Source organism: Helicoverpa armigera, chromosome 21 (assembly GCF_030705265.1).
Source record: "Helicoverpa armigera isolate CAAS_96S chromosome 21, ASM3070526v1, whole genome shotgun sequence".
NCBI classification, from domain to species: Eukaryota; Metazoa; Arthropoda; class Insecta; order Lepidoptera; family Noctuidae; genus Helicoverpa; species Helicoverpa armigera.
In genome coordinates this window covers 4,461,726-4,478,708 of record NC_087140.1, presented here as the reverse complement: position 1 = coordinate 4,478,708, position 16,983 = coordinate 4,461,726, and positions in this window count along the sequence as shown.

Here is a 16,983-nt window from a genome sequence, read left to right as displayed (position 1 = left end):
GTTACTTCATAAAAAGAGATACAACTCAGGTTCAATTCCGGCCAACAAAAAACAACAACTGCCGCAGATTCAGAGCGGCGCCGTCACATATTTCAATCGTATCAGTCATTATTTAAAACAGATTACCTGCCGTACGAGTGCCGTAGAACGCATTGCACTGCAGTTTACACGAAAAATACATTGAAACTTTCAATAAACGAGTCGACGCTGAATAAAAAAAAGGAGCGAAGGTTTTTTTCGAACGTCGGATAGGCCGAGCGCCGGAATTTTCATTCGAATCTGTGCCGATTGGTTTTGTGTTATGACCGGTTTGTGCCGTTTCCATACGGTCGGTATTCTCGGTTAAAAAAGGACCGTCGCGTTTGAGGGTTAATTTGGTTTTGCTCACGAAAAGTAAACTTGATGGTTTTATGTTGGTTATAAGTATGAGTTCCGAGAAGCCAGTTTTTTAATCAATATTTTTATATTTTTTTCAGTTTTGCAAATCAACTTTGACACAGAAATTATTTTTTATTTTATTTCCTTTTATTTAGAAGCTAGCTAGACTTTCACTTGAAAATTAATAACTATCGCTTGTTTTCCTGTTTTAGTGGTTTTATGTTCTGACATGAAATTGGCTGCTAAGCGGATTTTGTTCTGGGCTTGTCAGCATAACTTAACTTGGAGTAATAACTTTTCTCCCACATCTTGCGGTTTCTTGGAATTGCTTTCGAGTAGGAGGTAAAAAGGTCATTTATGAAATATGATCAAGCAGAAGTTAAGTATATATTGTATACCTAATATGTTTTCTTTTCAGCCCACACGTTTGACAGAAAATTCTAACAACTCGTAATTGAGGTTCATGTGTATGTATGTAGGTACCTAAGCTATAAGTCTGGTATTAATAGACTTGATTATTTAAATATTGTTTTAATTTCCCACATAATTCATTGCATGGAGTAGCGCGGTGGTTCATGATCACATATGTAAATAGACGAAAAAAAACAGCAAACTATAAAAGAACTACATTGAATATTGTGTTGAAAATTTTTATTAGATTTTTAGATTGGATAAAATATAATTTAGATTTTTTGTGTTCAATTAGAAAACACGCATGCGCTATGCACATTTCAAACATATACCACCTAAGTTTTAAAAATGGTCTTCCCGTGCATCGGAGAGCACGCAAATGTCCCTCCGGTCGTCATGCCGTCCCATCGGGCTATGGTAGTGAAGGAATAGTGAGAGCACCTGTGTCTGCGCAAATGCTTGTGCACTTTAATATGTCCTGCGCAGCTGGCTGATCTCCTGATATGAGAACAGCCGCCGCGGCGGCTGTTCTCATATCAGGAGATATCGGCCGATTGCACCCACGGCGCGCCGTGGGTGCAATCGGCCGAGGACGCCAATAAACGTGGTCTTAACAAAAAATTGTTTCAGTGCTAGGTTTGAACTATACCAAAGCCTTCACAAGACCACATTTAATAATAAGGTTGACTTTACAGACCAAACATCGCAACAAAATTCAATTTAAAATGTCACACCCAATATTTGCGCGATAATTATATAGAAACATTCGATAATGACTTTTCACACGAAACGTTAAAGTCTAAGATGAATTTAAATGAAATACAAACATGATCCATGTTGATACACTTTGATGGTTATTTGAACACAATTATTGGTTTCCTTTGCTAAGCGTATGTGTGTATTTTGTGTTGTTTGTGTACTTCTATGTTGTGTCTTGTGTGTCGTGTACGTGGAAATGTCGAAAGTCAATCGACGGTCTTGTTGTGAGTAATTTAATATGTCTGTTAACTATTGCAAACGTAATGCTAATTTATTGTTGTCTCGCACTCAATGAAGCTGTTCTAAATGAGATATGAACAATTATAATCACATAGTGAAATAAAAAAATATATATCTAATGTATCATTGATCTAATGTAGCATTATTCTGATAAAAAAAAGAAACATATAATGTACCGGTGTTTAAAATAAATATATCTTCCTGTCTCAACGAATCACTGACTATTAGAAGTACCTACATAATAGAACATAAAAAACGATTGCCTCTGAGCACAAAGTCATCAAGAGCGCTTTGAATACATATTTTCAAACCAAAAGCGCTGAAAAGGGTCAGTTTGAAATGCAGTTCAAATGAAATAAATGGATATGAAAATAATAAACGCAAGAGTCGTAGGGTATTTTTCATTTTGGATATGTGTGCTTTTATTTATATCTGTTCATATGATATGCGTTTTTGCGGTTTATTTTTTAATTTTAGCCAGTATAATATGACGAAGTATTTGACTAGCAAACACGATGTCAAAAAGGCAAACTATTGACTTTATCATCACTGAAATTAAAAAAAAAGGTATGGTGAAAAATCAACGTATGTCGAAAACTTAGGGCAATCGATTGAGTAGTTGAAAAAGATGCTCAGACCAAGCAAATCTGCATAATGACAAGAAGAAACAGTCTTTGCAAATAATATAGGTGTTGTTTGGTGATATTTTATAAGACATCATCTGAAAATCTTAGAAGACCGTAGGTACCTAATTATTGTAGCATTAAAAAAAAAACACAAACGTGTTACTTTAATCAACATAACTTAAAGAAACTTGCAGTTCAGGAAATTGCAATTCACATACCTGTCCAATTTTTTGCAACCAAGTTTATTTTGGCAAACTTTGACATGAAATAAGCACTTTACGTAAGGAACAAATTTGGGATACCTGGCAAGCTTAGTACCGCAGTTTAGAAAGTATTTGGCACTAACCCAAAACTATTCTGTGGTACCAAAATAAAGTAAAATGAGGTGCATTCATGTCAGTTTTGTGTTTACGATAGCGGCGCCTTAGTTTACGTGATCACTTATCTTGTTAGGTACACCTGAAGCTCAAAGTTATTCTTTACATAAAACTTTATTTCTTACCTTGAGCTTCAAAAGATGTAGCATTCTAAGAATAGCTAAATTGAAAATACCATATCAAAAAGTTATTGGCGTTTCTAAATGTAGAAAAGAAGTATGTATATGCTATCGTTTACGATTGGATAGCCATAAAGTTATCGATTGTATGACTTGTGTAATGGGTGCTTACACCGCTAATTAGCTGCGCATACTAACATATTATATGTAGATACCTTCTTAAATTATAAATCAATATTATGACACCCAGACTATAGTCAATAGACATGCTCATCACACAAATAAAGACCGTAACGGGAATCGAACCCTAGAAACTCGGTTTGACAGTCCGGCTTGGCGACCGTTGCATCAATTCGGCTATCGTCGAATCAATATAACATAATCTCAGGCCATCAATGTCTAATATTAATCAATCTGAAACGCTATTGAGCCTTCACAAAGCCATCTAGATAAGCAGACAGAATCAATCACTAATCGTTCCTAAACTGACCTTTGAGTAAACCCGGGACGGCCGACCAAAACACATATTAATGCTTTGTCTCACCCACATAATATAAAGTAGGTACGCGTTGGGGCGTTCCCACTAATCATTGGTTAACCATTACTATTAGTGAGGAATCAATTGGACACAACCGGGTTTAGTACTGTAGTTAGTTTGGGGACGGATAGTCTAGATAATGAGACTTTTCTTTAATTAATATTCAAAAATTTATCAGTCATTTTCATCTTTCCAATTCGAAGTGTAATATCTAAGGAGCATTTATGGACATTAATGGCCTTACTACAAAAACTTTAAACACTGTTTTACAATTGTCTAAAAAAAATGTGGCTCCAAAATGAACCATATGTCAACGTCATAATTTGACATTTTTTTAGACAAGTCTTAAACTGACGTTAAAAAGTTTTTGTGGTAAGACGGTAAGTTTGTAATCGTTAGAAAAGTATAATATGCGATTCGCCTTGTATACCTATGTATCGCTATAGATAGCGATCCAAAATAGGTCATATTAGGAATTTGTTACAACTTGAGTTTGGATAATATCTACTTAAGTAAATACATAAACTGAGGACCTACAAAAATAAATATTCTACTTACATACAAGGCTTGCAGATAACCTTTTGAATTCAGTCCGTAATAGATCGAAAGTCGCGATTTAAAATCTGCAGGTAATACCAAGTTTTCCCTCTATTGGAAAATAGCTGGATTCTTCCTAGAATTTCGAACGGTTCCAATAGGTAATTGGGCTTTGAGAAACATATACCCATATTAGCTAGGTTGAGGAGTACTTGTAAAACTTCGCTTTTCAGTTGAAAATTCTAGAACATCGATGCTTAGTCTTTAGCTTCTATGAAGGTTGTAATTTGAGGATGAAGTTTGGTTAAGAGATCAATTAAAGTTTGCTTTTTAATGTATTTTCATTCTCAAATCTAGACTAAGAATGCTATTAACATCATTGATGATTATGAATTTATTTTTCTCTAAACTGCACTAGTAGTCTGCACATACTGTGACGTATATTAGTCAAAAAATTAAGTAGAACGCAATTATCTACATGTCTCCAAACATCCAGTTATTTTGGACCCAAGTAGGTATGAATTACACTGCTAAAATAATTATACAATGCTACAGTACCACTATCCCATAAACGTGACTGCCCACGCCTAAAACCCGATAGATATTTCATGAGCAACGTGCCTTAAGTTGAAGCATTAACCTGTCCTGTATACAAACTTGGTAGATAACGCGTAAACACTAAACGACTGAAAGTTTGATGAGCACTTGGGTACGAGAGCCGAAACTGCGACACTTGGGTAAGAGCTGCTTCGGTATTGTTTGTTACCGAATATACAGGTGTAAGTTATGAGCGATTAACAGTTTCGCCGTGGTTTAGCCAGCTTCCCGTGGGAACTACTGCTTGCACAGGGATAAAATGTGCCTATGTTACCCGAGAAGCTGTAGCTAGTTACTTTTCATCAGTGATAGAATTTTTCGAATCGGAAACAAAGAAACAAAAAAATGTTTCCTTTTTATTATTTAAGTAACGGTATTTTGTAGATTAGCTGTTTTCCACTGTTGCACGCTGTGGAAATCACCTATGTACAATTCGGTAACACAACCCGTTTTCGTTTGGAATATGTTACCTGGGGACAGTGTAGCTTCTCAATAGTGTAGATTTTTATAGACTGGTGTAGTATATCAGCTACATAGACTATTTAATATTAAGTTGCTTATCGCCATAAACCAGTGCTTGGTATTAATAACATATGTTTTTTCATGATCAAAGTAAGTATTTAAGACTACTTTGAAGTTATGAAAGTTTTCAAACCACGTAATCTGTATATGCCATCGATTCTAAAGTATGTATGATAGTTATATTTAATTGATTAAGGGCTGATTTTTCAATCATCAGTTAACTTCTATCTGAGGAATAAATATGGCGGTTTAACATATTTTCCACACAAAAGCTGTCAAAACGTTAAACATATTCCTCAGATAGAAGTTATCTGGCAATTGAAAAATCAGCCCTTAAATCGGCAAGTTTATAGTCGAGTTTTGTTTCGGTTAAAAGTTTATTTGCTTTATGACTTTTGGACAATTTATAACCTTTAGTTTGTAGGACATCACATAAAGTCGGATTTACGTTTCTCTTTGATTTTACTATCGACCTTTATTTTACGATAGAAGGACTTTGTGGGCCAAAATTTGTTATAGGGGCAATATAACCTCGAAAGTACATGTAAATCTTTTATTTTCTATGTTGATAAAATGTTCCTAGAGTTATGGGTAATGTTGAGCGTTTAGTTTAAGAATAAATCATAAAAATAACACCAAGTATTTATATTTTACATTCATTAAACGATTTGGCGTGGTTCAAATGTTGAGTGACAGATACTGAGACACACTATGTTATGGCAAATTTTTCATTAGTGAGAATATAAGAAATCTGGTGGCACTGGTATCTCAATCTATTAGGTCGTTATGTGTACCTATTTTGCGAATTTCTATATTTTATTAGCTGACCTGGCAAACGTTGTTTTGTTCAAAAATGTTAAGGGTGAACAACCCTGAAAATAAAAAACCACTGAAAAATAGCCGATTTTCAGACTTACTGGATAATACTGGATATGCATGGAAAAAATTAGTAAAGCCGTTTTTTGAATAAATATCGTAGATAAATGTCTCAGTAAACTAAATAAATAAAACGTGATACTAACTCTTATAACTTGGACCATACGTTTACTGAATGCAAAGTTTCTTGATATTGACCACGTAATATCTTTGAATATACTGTTTGGTGAAGTACCGACAATATACTTCACATATTGTCTGCGGGTGGATTGTGGCTCTAGCGTAGTTTCCTAGTAAATGCATAGTGGAGGAACAAAAGCCTTTTTGTATCGGAAAACCGTCAAAAATGTTCCATATTTTTCAGTTAGAAGAAAATTGTTGGCAGGTCTTTTTAGCGAGTACAATGTAGGTTTTGATTGGTTAAAAACGTTGATGAAGCGGTGAATGAGTTTTTAGTATAATTTTTAATACAATTGAATTAAATTAGGTTTATTTTGGACTAATGTGATAAGTTTAAGAGTTAACTTTCAGCAAGAATATTAAAAATGAATCATACTTTTCATTACAAAACTAACACATACCTATTTTAAATCAGGTGCATCTGCCTGCCTAGCCTTTTCCTAACTATATCGGGATCGACTTCCAGTCTAACCATATGCAGCTGAGTACCAGTGTTTTACAAGGAGCGACAGTATGTCCTCCGCAACCCATTTACCCAGGTGTTTCTCAGTAAAGTTCTTAGAAGCTAGATGGGACTAGTAGTACAAGTTTAGACATTATTGTTGAGGTCAACTCGACCCTTCTAGATAGATGATTAATTTTAGATGACCGAGAAACTTTGACACGGCAAGTTCTATTTGGGTTGTGAGACCGTAAGTTTTTAAGAAACAGTAAGGTATCATATGTGCATGATTTGTTAGTCAACGCTTTGTATACCTGAATATGGTGCATGGTGTGTGTGTTAACTGCCTTACCCGTCAGCCCGAAGAGTTCATGCTATTTTTGTGTTGATACACTAAAATACAGACCAAAAATAATAGTAAGAAAGAGCAAGTACATGGTTCTTTCTAAATTAATTCCTTATTCGTTTTGAGCTAGCATGAACTTAATTTCCAAAACAAATCTTGTCTACATCTACTTAACTCTATAGATACATAATTCAAGTGCGTGTACTTACGGCCATTGCCCAGTATTGTTATGCTAAACATTCACCACAAATCCCGTAAGAAAACTATACAGTGTAGTATTAAATGTATGCCTACTGCCACAGTTATGGAATATTATGACGATGTAGTTTAAGACTTTGTTTGTTTGCCTAAACTATTGGTTAATCTCGTGGCCCGCTATTCATATTTTGTGATGTCCATTTTGTCTTAGTTGAAAGTACAATGTTAATTCTCATTCTCATCATCACTTTATATCACTCGTACACAGTTAGATCTTTGCTGATTGATATTTGATTACTGTTTATTTGATTTGTGATAAACTAGAATAAAAGCACACACGTGATTAATTTATTCCACTGAAATCTTTAACAATAAACCTGATGTATTTTCTTTCATTTCGTTTTTCTGCCTCACAAAGAGTACCGAAAAAAATCTATCTTAAAAATACCAACTCCAGTAGATTTCAACAGTCCTTGTGATCAGCCTGTTATCTCTAAAACAGAACTACCCTCGGTTTGATGTTTGAATGTCTGTCCGGGTGTACGTCAGTCCAGTGTGTACGACATGGCACCCCCCCTTGATTGAGTACAATTCATGCTGCTTCATTGCAAACGGCTCCTGTTTTAACAACGGGAGAGGGGACTGATGATTTGTATTATACAATTAAAATTTCCCTATATTGAAATGTAATGTATGAATGTATTATTTATCATGTCTATCTATTTATTTTTCCATGATAATTGAAAAAGCTATGACGGTTATTTTTACATGCTTTTCACTAATAGATGAGTAGTGTAAGAGAAATTTTATCACGTCCTTATTGTACCTACATAATTTGGACTACTAAAAAAACTATTGCCCTTAACAAAAATCAACAATTAATTTGTTACCTCCAAACAAAAGTAAGGGTATATTTTCATTTGTAACCAATGAGCCATTTGACAACGATCGATACAGGTCAAAGCATTAAGATAATTAAAGATCCTCTTGATTGCTATACAACCTGCTACCTCTGGCTTCACCTGTAATACGTACCCGAGACATCATACCTATGTCTCCGAGTTATCACCTAACTGCATATCTTTCGTATCAATCTTTTCAATGGACTTTCCCGTTTAGGTAATATACCTACTTAGAAAGCATTATGTAGTGCAAGCATTATACTAGTGGATTTTCTGCGAAGCAACAGTGGGTTCGTAGGGGTGATATCACGTATATATGAGCGACCAAAACAATTGACAACTACCAGTACAAACGATGACATCTAAAACCGCTGAATCTGTTCCGCGTGGAAAACCATACGCGTGATAGTGCAAAAATCTCTTAAAATGTACATAATATCATCAGCCTAGCCTTTTTCAATACTATGTTGAGATCGGCTTCCAGTTCAACCGGATGCAGCCTGACCTGGAGTCAAACCCACACTCACGTTTGAGAGGTCGGTTGTTTACCCCCAAGGCTACCACGACACAGATGAACATAATCATCTTCTGTATATTGAAACGTATATGTATATAAAAGCTAAGTACGGATCGTTAATCTTAAACAAACAAAATACCAAAATCAATCACGAACCACGGACTATAATTTTCCGTACAATATATAGGTATTATTTACTTATTCAGTAGTTTTTGGGTTCGGATACAAGCGTGTTTGAACAGTGTAATGATATACCTTTTGATTAATGATTTTGGAATATTTGGGTATGTATTTTTCATCAGTGAGTAAATCTTATTTACACAATACAACTGCATTATGCAATACCAAGTTCTTTGCAACATGTATTTGTTAAAATATTTTTTGGTAATTTGAATACCAGTTTTAGTTTGAAATAAATTGCGTCCAAATCGATTTATCAGTTTCAAATTCACTGTGCCATAGACAGACATATGTATATAGGGGTCAAACTTTAAGCACACCAACTAGATTCAATATTTTTTTATAGGTAATTTTTGTTTCCGATTGCGTTAGTATCAATATATCGATATAAATATAATTAATCTAAACAACAATACTTTTCCTACTTAAGTAATAGCAAGTTAGGTATATTATGACACTTTATAATGATGCACTTTTTCCAAATACTGCCAACGTAAACATTGTTAGTAAAAGCCAAATCATAATGGGCAAGTCTTGTTAGTCGCAGTTTGTAAAAACATTCTATAGCTTTGACAAAACATTGTTAAAGCTTCGAATAGTTTGCTAAAATTCCTAGTTATAATAATAGGCACAAACTTATTTCAAAGTAAATAAACATTTGATAAATCAAAATTTTCGTTGAAAATGAAAAGTTTAATGAGTTTTCAAAAGGCTTTGTTGATACTTCAGAGATTTTATTGTATTTTATTGTATTGTTGCTTTCAGCTGAATTCTATTTTAACATGCAATACTTAAAAATAGATCAATAGGTGTACAGTTTTTACCAATTAATTTTCCAGCATAGGTACCATCCGTTGATTTTGAAAAATAATTTGGCAAGAAATATAATGACATAAGGTTAATTATCCTTGATAATCTATATACATATATAAATGAAACCCGCTTTCCGTTGTCACGACGTAACATGAAAACGGCTTGATCGATTTGGCTGAAAATTAGAGGGGAGGTAACTTAGACCCGGGAGAAAGTTTTAGGATAGTTTTGTCACCATCCGGCTAAGGGACGCGGGTGAAACCGCGGGTGAAAGCTAGTCTACAATATAAAATGAAAATATTCGTTAAAATAATATTCGAAGCCCAACTCCTGGTGTACAATCGCGCACATAATTACAGACAATACGTTAGTACAGTTAGGAGCAAAAGCGAAATAGCGCCATCAATGCCGGCCTATTTCGATCCTATCGCAACGATAATTGTCTAATTCAGAATTATCTCTTTTATTTGCGCACAAGAATCCTTATCAATGTTTTGGGTTCGTTCTCATCTACGTATAAATTGTGTGTATGTGTCCATTTGTAAATAGGATATCTCAATTAAGAGGTTTAAACCCTTAAATTAGTTTTTTTTGTACGTTTTACACTTTGTTTATTTGATTTTGTATTATTATTTTTTTCTTGTATTGCGATATATTCCTTCTTATTTTACTTATCTATAAATCAAAATTGTGGAGGTGTGAGTCAAAATTAATTCTTGCAGTCGAAATAGTTGTCTAACAGCCGGATATAGTCCATGTAATCCTTCATAGAAATACTGAAATTCGAAACCTATTCCATATATTAACCGTTCCCTGTAAACTAAACCAAACGGCTTCTTCAATCAGTTTGCACGCCAATCACTTTAGCAACATAAGAGAATAAACAGATTCGTGTTGATTTCACGCCTAGCCCAAATTACAAAAAATAACCATCCTGTTTAACAAAATATCATTGATCGATTGACATTAGCTGTCATTTGTAAGGGAAGAATTTTTATTAAATTGAGAAATAGTATCCTGAAGAGTTCCTCCACTAGCTACTTGCCGAGGAATCCGTAGCCGCCTGTCACGAACACGGTGGCGCCGCAGTAGAACTGCTACACGGCCGAGTCTCCGTGGTACTGAATGCATACGTGTCTGATTTTAACAGCCTCAGAATCATAAGCATCGGACCTTCTATATAAAACGCAGGCTACCGCCTGAGAAGCCGGGGCGCGGGACTGGCCGGCCGGGGCTGGCCAGTGAGTCCCGCGCCGAAATATGCCGAAACCAGCGCGACTGCGTCAAATTGACATTTTGATTATTTGTGTTTTTGAGTGCTATTTTGATTTGTTACTTTTATTATTGTAAATATTCTTTTGTGGAAAATTAATAGTTGTAAGTGTATACAAATAAGTAGCGTAGGCACCCAAATGTACAGTAATGGTGATGGGAGTGTAAGTGCTTGTCAATCTTCAACATCTCTGGATGCCCTGAGATGCCCGCTGTGCCCCCAAGCACGTTTTTTTAAAGGTAAGCGGGGTTTGAACGTGCACATTGGGAAGACACATAAATCCCAAAGTGCAGTTCCTCCCACACTAACCCCGACAAACCCAGATACCGACACACCTTTGGAACCGTTTTGGAAAAGACTTTCAAAATTCAAAAACACAATTCCAATCCTAAAGCGGGTTCCCCGAGGCGCCAGGGCTTTAGTAGCTCAACATTTGGCAGGTTGTGTCCGCCTGGCTGCACGGGAGAACTCGCAACGTGCTTGGGAGAACTTACTCACCTTCCCTTATAGAATCTTACATATTCAAAAAAATTTGGCATCCAAAAAGTCCTTAACGACCCAAATTAAAGATAACTGTAATGTTTCGGCCAGAGATTTCGACACTAAATCACCGACAACAGGATCTACCTATTCGAGGAGCATCCCCCACCTGGTAGAATCCAAGTTAAGTGAAGGTGACATAAGTGGTGCAGCGAGGATTCTTTTCAGCAGTGATGTGGTGGCACCTTGTTCTCCAGAAACACTTTCCGCCCTGGAGAGCAAACACCCTGCCCCATCCGATGACCTTTCTTTTCCCGACCCCCCTGATCCGGATACCCATACCCTCATTATTACAGGTCGACAATTGAGCACGGCAATAGGCTCCTTCAGGAGCGGTTCCGCAGGCGGCCTCGACGGCTTGAGTCCGCAACACCTTAAGGACCTTACCTGCCCAAGCGCCGGGGAAGCTGGTGAGTCGCTCTTGAAGGAGCTTACAGCCCTGGTCAACCTTATGCTCGCCGGCAAGGTGGACGAGGCCGTCATCGACGTCTTGTATGGAGCAAACCTCTGCGCCCTACGCAAGAGGGATGGCGGCATTCGTCCAATTGCCGTAGGGACTACTTACCGTCGCACGGTAGCCAAGATTTGCTGTAAATTTTGTAGTGAGGGTGTTTCGGAAAAATTTCAGCCCCTTCAGCTGGGTTACGGCTCAAGAGGGGGCTGCGAGGCTGCCGTGCACGCGTTATCGACCTATTTAAATTGTGGCAAAGGAGAGGTCATAATGAAGGTTGACATAAAGAATGCCTTTAATTCAGTCAATAGGGACACCTTGCTGGCAGAAACGAAAAAAGAGTTACCCCAAATTTACAGTTTTATTTGGCAATGCTACAGACATCCATCTAAATTACTATATCAGGACAACCTTCTGGAATCTTCTGTTGGCTGTCAGCAGGGTGACCCACTCGGGCCCGTGATTTTCAGTTTAGCCATAAACCCAATAATTCGGCAGCTAAATTCGGAATTCAATGTTTGGTACCTTGATGACGGAACCTTGGGGGGCAAAGTAGATACAGTACTTGGTGATTTTTCTTTTCTCCAAAACAAATTTCAAGAAATAGGTCTAAATCTAAATTACTCCAAATGCGAACTTTTGTACCGGACAATACTGACAGACAAGACATACTTTCAAAATTCAATGCAATAGCCCCGGATATTAAATTAATTGATAAGGACTCTCTTTGTCTCCTTGGTTCCCCAATATATGAAAATTCATTTTCGAATTTTATACAGGACAAAATACAAAATTTCAATCATATTTCGGAAAGGCTGCTCCAAATTAACATGCACTCAGCCATTACAATCATTAGATATTGTTGTTTTGGCCCAAAATTAACATACTATTTGCGCGCTTCCACTCTATGGAAGCACACAAACCTTTGGAACAACTTGACAAAATTATCAGACACACATTATCATCAATTTTAAATGTGGCCCTAGACGACCGAGCCTGGGTTCAGGCTACTCTTCCCATTCGCATGGGAGGGCTTGGCGTCCGCAAAATTTCTAGTATAAGTTTACCGGCCTTTATATCCTCCGTCCGTGGTACTGAGAAATTGACCAGGAAAATTCTCCCTTCCACACTGGTCAATTGCGAGGTACCATGCCTGGCTGAGGCTGTAGAGGCTTGGAAAATCACCTGCCCGAATATTGATCTACCCGTCAACCCATCCTCTCAGAGACAGTGGGATGAGCCGCTCTGCAGAGCTACACGGAATAATCTGATTAATACGTCAATTTCTTCTGCAGAGCGAGCGCGCCTTCTGGCTGTGGGCGAATGGGAGTCGGGTTTATGGCTTCTGGCACTTCCGTCGTCAAACATAGGCACCTTGTTTGATGACACCACTTTCCGGCTAGCTATTTGCTTGCGTTTGGGTGCTCCGTGCTGCTCTCCTCACCGCTGCCCATGTGGTGAAGCTGTCAGCAGCCTTGGACACCACGGCTTGTCATGTAGCCGCAGCGCCGGCCGTTTTGCACGGCATGCGAATATCAATGACATAATCCGTCGCGCTCTTGTTGCCGTCGGCGTTCCAGCCATATTAGAACCCAGTGGTCTGGTACGCGACGATGGCAAGAGACCAGACGGTATGTCGTTGTTCCCGTGGAAGATGGGTAGGTCTTTAGTATGGGACGCGACCTGTGTCGATACTCTTGCACCATCTCACCTTCCTAGCTCGGCGCGATGTGCTGGTTCCGCTGCTGCGGCTGCAGAGGACCTCAAACGGCGCAAATATAGTACCCTGGTGGGTAACTATACCTTTGAGCCGTTTGGGGTTGAAACCCTCGGGCCGTGGGGTCCAAGTGCTCATCTCCTATATAAGGATATCGCTAAGCGACTTGCTGACACTTCAGGTGACCCAAGGGCTGGTTTTTATTTTGGCCAAAAAGTAAGCATTGCCATACAACGTGGCAATGCTGCCAGCCTCTTGGGTACACTCCCGGTGGGCAGCGATGAGGAGTTTTTTGATGCAATTTTTTAAATATTTTTATTTATAGTAAGTGTATATATTAGGTAATAAGTTAGTTGTATGTTGTATATATATTTATTATTAAGTTATTGTAAAAAGTTATTTGTAAATAAATGATTCTTAAAAGTTTAAAAAAAAACTTTAGCAACTAGCCACCAGCCACTAGCCACTGTTTTGATAACAAGATAAACTAGATTGGTCCAGTACCCGTTACTCTAACCTAACACGTTTTAGCTGAATTCTCTTTGCCTAGGAAAAGTTAATTTCGTCAGCAGTAGTTTGGGGTTAGAAAAATATTTATGACCCCTTTCCGGAGGTGGTTTGAGAATATGAAGAGGGTTGTTTTTTCTGTAAGTCTGATAGTGTAATTACTGTTACCTAGTTTTTCCACGAAAACGGTTGAACCATACTTATTTATGTGCGTATTTATATATTGTCTTTGTATGTCTCGACGACTACTGATCAACTATTAAGTGCTTCCAAGCTTATGCATACAAAGACTATGTGCACGTGAATTTACACACACAACACAGGCTCACCTGCTTTCATAAAATAAAACATATATACAATACTAAAGATACTTCTTCTACCAATAGATTCCGACATTGAAAATCTCAATTTTAATGATAATGATCAGATACCCGGACTTTGAGCTGTGACATCAAATTAATTTAACGATTGACATGTTCAACGAACAAGAGGCTGGAAGTTATAATTATGATTATGATCATTAAAATATATGTTGATTGAATCTTTGATTATTTTGGGAACTTGTGTTATTAAAAGTATATAATTAGGAGACCTTCATTATCCTAGTTTTTATTATTAGAAAACAATAATTGGAGTTGCTTATTAATTGTTTACTTTTCAGTTCTATTTTTAGAAGGCAAAGCGTATTTTTTCGACTTTTGAATATACATTCTCTGCCTCCAGATGTTCAAATAAGCTTCTTACAAACTTGTATTTGTCCCGAAACAAATATTACATGTACCTACGTTATAGGCCAGATACACACTAGGTTTTCAGAACCGCGCTGTAGAAGCAACAATCACTTATAATAATAATGGCGTCAAAGTTAGATTTTGGCTATTTCTCGCACCTCTATACCAATTCATGCTTTGCGTTCCTGCAAAAAAAACATGCGATTAAAAACCATTATGTACGCCAAGCTTTAGTTCTACTAAACAGTACGGCATTGCCTCAGTACAAAGGTGACAGTGAAATTACTGGGACATGAGAATGGAACTTTGTCTCAGTGACGCGCTAGCAAAATGCATGCGAGGTACCTACTTGCAGCCATATGTTCTCCTTTTGTTCAAGAGTTAACATAGATTTTAATATAATATTATGCAGTGATAATATAGTGTTTAATTATTTTTTTGTGAAAGATCTGTATTTGTGTATGTCAGTAACAAACTTAAAACTAATTGATATATTTTTCGGTAAAATTCTTCATTATCTCTGAGTAACAGGCAATCTGTAAGAGAATCAAATTGAGCCTATTTTACTGCTGTATTGCAAAATACAGGCCTCTTCTCTTACAAAGATGTAATAAGAGTTGATTTTCACACTGTTTCAATAACGATTACGTAGAAAGTACATAACCATATACATAAAGGAACATTGTTATACAAGGAAGGAAGTTACCTTGGTAGCATCTGGCCTGGAATCGAACTCGGGTCCTCGTAGATGCAGGTGGTTGAACCTCTAGGCTGCCTCGACTACAATATCGGTAGCTGTGACTTATAGTAAGTCAACAATAATTTATGTTTCGAAGTAACTATGTAATGCATTATTTGTTGGCAGTAAATGCCTCGTAAAAGATAACAATAGCATGGAGTGCCATTGTCTTCATTTTGATAAGCAATGATTAGCTTAAATTAACATTGATCAGTTCAGTTGAAATAAGCATGGAAATTAGAGATAAGACATAATTATGCATCACTATAGATATTTAGGTATCATTAACTTTTTCGTTTTAATGAGACTATCAAAGTATTGTAATCGCTGTGTTGGTCTATTTATTTATGCAAAGGAACATAGATTTGACGATGGCTAGTGTTTTCGAATAGCCAAGATTGGATAAGACGATTTCTCAATTGGAACCTTTAAGTATGGCGAAAGGATGTTTAGTCCAAGTCGTACCCTGTGTAATTTTGGACCTGTTTGAAAACAATGCTAATAGATTTACGTCATAACATCTACAAAAACATTATAAAAATATTTTTTTATAAATTCATTTCATAAAATCTCTTAAATATTGCGCACAATTTTAATCTTTCCAATGTAAACATTATATAAAACCCGCAAAATCTATCATCCCGTTTATATTAACACTGAAATGGACACTATATTTTTTGAAGTGACAAAACTGTCAGTCTGTCCAAGGCTACCCATCGCCACTGTTTGGTCATAAACTATCTGGCATACGACAGACGCGCTCCGCCCAAACCTAGTTCAGTTAACGAATTGAAAACAGAATCTAAAATTCAATTACCTACCGCAAAACTTTGACAGAATATTTACATACTAAGCTGATTTGGTTACGGATCTATACAAGTGATTGTACTATATGTGCAACGCGTTTGCATTGTGTTGTGTGTATAGGGAAAATGGAAAAGCTAGGACAAAAGGAATGAGTAATTATTTTGAAAATCCCCCCTTTGAGACAAATGATAGATACTTCTTATTGGTAGAAGTAAGATGATCAAACGAGTTCAATCGAAAAAAAGAATATATAGACAATAATTTAACATAATTATGTTTAATTGTCCAGTTAACTATTATTATCTAACAGTTTGTCTAATTGGAAGTAAACATATGATTACGGATAATTAGAAGAAACTACAGCAGACATAATCCAACATTATTATCGCAAAAACTGTAGCAAATTCTTTGCCACCGACATTTAAATCTAGACAAAAATAAACGCGATTTACACAGATTTACACGCTACACTAAGTTGACAACTGACATTTACCACGACTCGTCTCCAACCATAGACAACGTGCTGTCGAAATGAAAACGTTTTTATTCTGTAACGAACTCAGCACGTTTGACATTCATATTAACTGCGCGGACAAAGATTTCCTTTGTCAAATAAAAAGTATTGGGCTCTGCAAGCTGTCACCATGTTGTGTAGTTAGT